Here is a 6,788-nt window from a genome sequence, read left to right on the forward strand (position 1 = left end):
GGCCTGCAGGGGGGACGGGGCGGGGGATGGGGGGTAAATGGGGGCGAGATGTCCCTGTGAGGACAGGTGCAGGGTGGACAGGTCACAGCAGGCTGAGTGTGTGTGTGTGGGAACACAGGCGAGCTGTGGCGGCTGAAACCAGAGTCTTCATGAGACAGACGGCCACAGGTGTCAAAGTGTCTCAACTGCTGAGTCCAGACCTCGCCTTCGCCACGCCGCGCTGGATGCAACCGGTAACACACACACACACACACACACACACACACACACACACACACACACACATACACACACACTGCAGTGGGGGTGTGTCCTGCATCGGGCCACAAGTGCCAGGCGTGCCGAACATAACGCATAACAACCCACTGACCTTAGGTCTGACTCACACACACACACACACACACACACACACACACACACACACTAGTCCTGTTCTGTATGAAAAGTGCCCTGACACACTATTTTTTATAATTTAACGCTACAGAAACAAAACTTCTGTTTAATATTTGAATGTTTTCTTCTGTCGTGGATTTTTGCCTCCAGATTTATTTTCTTTCAGCAGTGAATTATTGGTGAACTGTGTTTTGTGGTGATGTCATGATGTCATGATGTTTAATTTGCCTCCTTCTGTTTTATTGATATTTCTGTGGAAACATAATCAGACGTCATTATATTAAAATAACTTCAGATTTTACTCTGTGATTCTAACAGATCTTTTAAATGTAGAAACATAATCCATCGACATTTTAAATCTCCACAGTTCATTTATATTCAGTTAATAATAATTAAATAATGACGTCACACTGGAGGTCGTGTTGTTGGACTGAACGTCATCAGGTCACACTGGAGGTCAGGTCACACTGGAGGTCGTGTCGTTGGACTGAACGTCATCAGGTCACACTGGAGGACATGACGTTGGACTGAACATCAACAGGTCACACTGGAGGTCGTGTCCTTGGACTGAACGTCATCAGGTCACACTGGGGGTAGTGACGTTGGACTGAACATCAACAGGTCACATTGGAAGTCGTGTCCTTGGACTGAACGTCATCAGGTCACACTGGAGGTCGTGACGTTGGACTGAACATCAACAGGTCACACTGGAGGTCAGGTCACACTGGAGGTCAGGTCACACTGGAGGTTGTGTTGTTGGACTGAACGTCAACAGGTCACACTGGAGGTCGTGTTGTTGGACTGAACGTCATCAGGTCACACTGGAGGTTGTGTTGTTGGACTGAACGTCATCAGGTCACACTGGAGGTCAGGTCACACTGGAGGTTGTGTTGTTGGACTGAACGTCAACAGGTCACATTGGAGGTCGTGTTGTTGGACTGAACGTCATCAGGTCACACTGGAGGTCAGGTCACACTGGAGGTCAGGTCACACTGGAGGTTGTGTTGTTGGACTGAACGTCATCAGGTCACACTGGAGGTCGTGTCGTTGGACTGAACGTCATCAGGTCACACTGGAGGTCGAGTCGTTGGACTGAACATCATCAGGTCACAGTGGAGGTTGAGTCGTTGGACTGAACGTCATCAGGTCACACTGGAGGTCGTCTCCTTGGACTGAACGTCATCAGGTCACACTGGAGGTCGAGTCGTTGGACTGAACATCATCAGGTCACACTGGAGGTTGAGTCGTTGGACTGAACGTCATCAGGTCACACTGGAGGTCGTGTCCTTGGACTGAACGTCATCAGGTCACACTGGAGGTTGAGTCGTTGGACTGAACGTCATCAGGTCACACTGGAGGTCGTGTCCTTGGACTGAACGTCATCAGGTCACACTGGAGGTCAGGTCGTTGGACTGAACATCAACAGGTCACACTGGAAGTCGTGTCCTTGGACTGAACGTCATCAGGTCACACTGGAGGTCGTGACGTTGGACTGAACGTCATCAGGTCACACTGGAGGTCAGGTCACACTGGAGGTCAGGTCACACTGGAGGTTGTGTTGTTGGACTGAATGTCATCAGGTCACACTGGAGGTCGTGTTGTTGGACTGAACGTTAACAGGTCACACTGGAGGTCGTGTTGTTGGACTGAACGTCATCAGGTCACACTGGAGGTCAGGTCACACTGGAGGTTGTGTTGTTGGACTGAACGTCAACAGGTCACACTGGAAGTCGTGTTGTTGGACTGAACGTCATCAGGTCACACTGGAGGTCAGGTCACACTGGAGGTTGTGTTGTTGGACTGAACATCATCAGGTCACACTGGAGGTCGTGTCATTGGACTGAACGTCATCAGGTCACACTGGAGGTCGAGTCGTTGGACTGAACATCATCAGGTCACAGTGGAGGTTGAGTCGTTGGACTGAACGTCATCAGGTCACACTGGAGGTCGTGTCCTTGGACTGAACGTCATCAGGTCACAGTGGAGGTCGTGTTGTTGGACTGAACGTCATCAGGTCACACTAGAGGTCGAGTCGTTGGACTGAACGTCATCAGGTCACAGTGGAGGTCGTGTTGTTGGACTGAATGTCATCAGGTCTGATGTGACGTCGACCTCCAGTGTGATGGGATGTTTATCCAACAGCTCTACAGGCTCCGTTTCTCTACAGTAAAAGTGACAGGTTCTGATGTGTTTGTTTATTTTATGATTTATTTGGCTCCACCCACACAAACAGTTTGGTGACTGGACTGTTGCTAAGCAACACATAAACACTTCTGCACATAAACATGCTGCTCTGTGCAGGTCAGCTGCAGCAGGACTGACATGCAATAAGTTCAGTGGTGTTGTTGTCAGCCCCCAGCAACGTGTTCCTCTGGTTCTGGTCCTGGTTCTGGTCCTGGTTCTGGTTCAGGCTGTGTTCCTGCAGCAGACTCAGCCCTGTGATGTTCCCGGGAACTCAGACGTTGTCTAACAGCAGTAATTTCTGCTCTCAGAATAAAAAGAGTCTTTCATGGTGAAAAGGCAGTGGAGGCGTATCAGATTGAGAAATGTAATCGTTTTCACTGAGGCCATTTTCGGGAAAAAGGACTCGCTGTTGCTATTTTGCTCTCAGTGGGGGGGGGGTGGGGGGGTGGGGTTGGGGGGGTGGTTTGGAGGGGGGTGTTGGTGTGTCTGTGCCTTTCCCTCCAGTGTTTATGGAGCATTTAAAAGGCTCCAATTGTGCTGCGGTCTGCGGCCTACCAGTCGTCCCTGGCCCTTCCAGGCGACCTGCCAGCATGGGCTCACAGTTAAATACACAGCAGAGACTCAGAGCAGTGACGCAGTGACGCAGCAACGCAGCAACACAGCGACACAGTGACCCGCCGGGTTATAAAACACTTGATTTTGTCTGGCTGATAAAGAGTGTGTGGGCCGTCTGAGCAGGTTCACTGGGTGTGTGTTAATATTACACATCTTTATGTGGCTCAATGAGAGAAATGAAAAGGATCGGAGTGTGTGTGTGTGTGTGTGTGTGTGTGTGTGTGTGTGTGTGTCTGTGTCTGTGTGTGTGTCTGTGTCTGTGTCTGTGTGTGTGCTGCAGCTTTAATGAGCCCTTTAAATTGGCACATCATGAATAGTAATTTGTGTTGTTTACATCTTGTTACCATCTAATGCTTCACATTCCCCTCTGTAATTATATCATTACTCTGCTCACACACTCTACAGTCTTATAGATGTCACACTGACGCTGCCGTCACGTCTCTGTGTGTGTTTCTTAGGAAGATAACCACCACTCCTTTACTCCGTCTACAACACACTCTGTGGCGCTCTATGACACACACTCAGTGACATTGTATGAAGCACACTCTGTGGCCCTCAGTGACACACACACTGTGGCGCTCTGTGATGCTCTATGACATTCTGTGACACACACTCTGTAGTACTCTGTGACACACACTTTGTGGCGCTGTGTGACACACACTCTGTGGCGCTCTGTGATGCTCTATGACACTCTGTGACACACACTCTGTGGCGCTCTGTGATGCTCTATGACACTCTGTGACACACACTTTGTGGCGCTCTGTGACACACACTCTGTGGCGCTCTGTGATGCTCTATGACACTCTGTGACACACACTCTGTGGCGCTCTGTGATGCTCTATGATACTCTGTGACACACTTTGTGGCGCTGTGTGACACACACTCTGTGGTGCTCTGTGACACACACTTTGTGGCGCTGTGTGACACACACTCTGTGGTGCTCTGTGATGCTCTATGATACTCTGTGACACACACTCTGTGGCGCTCTGTGATGCTCTATGACACTCTGTGGTGCTCTGTGATGCTCTATGATACTCTGTGACACACACTCTGTGGCGCTCTGTGATGCTCTATGATACTCTGTGACACACACTTTGTGGCGCTGTGTGACACACACTCTGTGGTGCTCTGTGATGCTCTATGATACTCTGTGACACACACTCTGTGGCGCTCTGTGATGCTCTATGACACTCTGTGACACACACTCTGTGGCACTCTGTGACACACACTTTGTGGTACACACTCTGTGGCGCTCTGTGACACACACTCTGTGGTACTCTGTGACACACACTTTGTGGTACACACTCTGTGGCGCTCTGTGACACACACACACTTGTTATTGTCTGCGACACTCAGTGACACTCTATAAGGCACTCTATAAGATACTCTATAATACACTCTATAAGACTCTCTATAAGGCACTGTATAAGACTCTCTGTAAGACTCTCTATAAGGCACTCTATAAGACTCTCTATAACACTCTCTATAAGACTCTCTATAAGGCACTCTATAAGAATCTCTATAAGACTCTCTATAACACTCTCTATAAGACTCTCTATAAGGCACTCTATAAAAATCTCTATAAGACTCTCTATAACACTCTCTATAAGGCACTCTATAAAAAATCTCTATAAGACTCTCTATAAGACTCTCTATAAGGCACTCTATAAAAAATCTCTATAAGACTCTCTATAAGACTCTATAAGACTCTCTATAAGGCACTTTATAAGACTCTATAAGACACTCTATAAGGCTCTCTATAAGACTCTCTATAAGGCACTCTATAAGACTCTATAAGACACTCTATAAGACTCTCTATAAGGCTCTCTATAAGGCACTCTATAAGGCTCTCTATAAGGCTCTCTATAAGGCACTCTATAAGACACTCTATAAGACTCTATAAGACACTCTATAAGACTCTATAAGACTCTCTATAAGGCACTCTATAAGACTCTATAAGACTCTTTATAAGACTCTATAAGGCACTCTATAAGACTCTATAAGACTCTCTATAAGGCACTCTATAAGACTCTATAAGACTCTATAAGACACTCTATAAGACTCTCTATAAGACTCTATAAGACTCTCTATAAGGCACTTTATAAGACTCTGTAAGACACTCTATAAGACACTCTATAAGACACTCTATAAGACTCTATAAGACTCTCTATAAGGCACTCTATAAGACTCTATAAGACACTCTGTAAGACTCTCTATAAGACTCTCTATAAGGCACTCTATAAGACACTCTATAAGACTCTATAAGACTCTCTATAAGGCACTTTATAAGACTCTATAAGACTCTATAAGACACTTTATAAGACTCTATAAGACTCTCTATAAGACTCTTTATAAGACTCTCTATAAGGCACTCTATAAGACTCTATAAGACTCTCTATAAGACTCTTTATAAGACTCTCTATAAGACTCTCTATAAGACTCTCTATAAGACTCTCTATAAGGCACTTTATAAGACTCTATAAGACTCTATAAGACACTTTATAAGACTCTATAAGACTCTCTATAAGACTCTTTATAAGACTCTCTATAAGGCACTCTATAAGACTCTATAAGACTCTTTATAAGACTCTATAAGGCACTCTATAAGACTCTCTATAAGGCACTCTATAAGACTCTCTATAAGGCACTCTATAAGACTCTATAAGACTCTTTATAAGACTCTATAAGGCACTCTATAAGACTCTATAAGACTCTCTATAAGACTCTCTATAAGGCACTCTATAAGACTCTATAAGACTCTTTATAAGACTCTCTATAAGGCACTCTATAAGAATCTCTATAAGACACTCTATAAGACTCTATAAGACTCTCTATAAGGCACTCTATAAGACTCTATAAGACTCTTTATAAGACTCTATAAGACTCTCTATAAGACTCTCTATAAGGCACTCTATAAGACTCTCTATAAGGCTCTCTATAAGACACTCTATAAGACTCTCTATAAGGCACTCTATAAGACACTCTATAAGACTCTCTATAAGGCACTCTATAAGACTCTATAAGAATCTCTATAAGGCTCTCTATAAGGCACTCTATAAGAATCTCTATAAGGCACTCTATAAGGCACTCTATAAGGCTCTCTATAAGGCTCTCTATAAGGCACTCTATAAGGCACTCTATAAGAATCTCTATAAGGCACTCTATAAGAATCTCTATAAGGCACTCTATAAGGCACTCTATAAGACTCTCTATAAGGCTCTCTATAAGAATCTCTATAAGGCTCTCTATAAGGCTCTCTATAAGGCACTCTATAAGACTCTCTATAAGGCACTCTATAAGACACTCTATAAGACTCTCTATAAGGCACTCTATAAGACTCTATAAGAATCTCTATAAGGCTCTCTATAAGGCACTCTATAAGAATCTCTATAAGGCACTCTATAAGGCACTCTATAAGGCTCTCTATAAGGCTCTCTATAAGGCACTCTATAAGGCACTCTATAAGAATCTCTATAAGGCACTCTATAAGAATCTCTATAAGGCACTCTATAAGACTCTCTATAAGGCTCTCTATAAGAATCTCTATAAGGCTCTCTATAAGGCTCTCTATAAGGCACTCTATAAGAATCTCTATA

Source organism: Epinephelus fuscoguttatus, linkage group LG8, assembly GCF_011397635.1.
Source record: "Epinephelus fuscoguttatus linkage group LG8, E.fuscoguttatus.final_Chr_v1".
In the NCBI taxonomy this organism is placed as follows: domain Eukaryota; kingdom Metazoa; phylum Chordata; class Actinopteri; order Perciformes; family Serranidae; genus Epinephelus; species Epinephelus fuscoguttatus.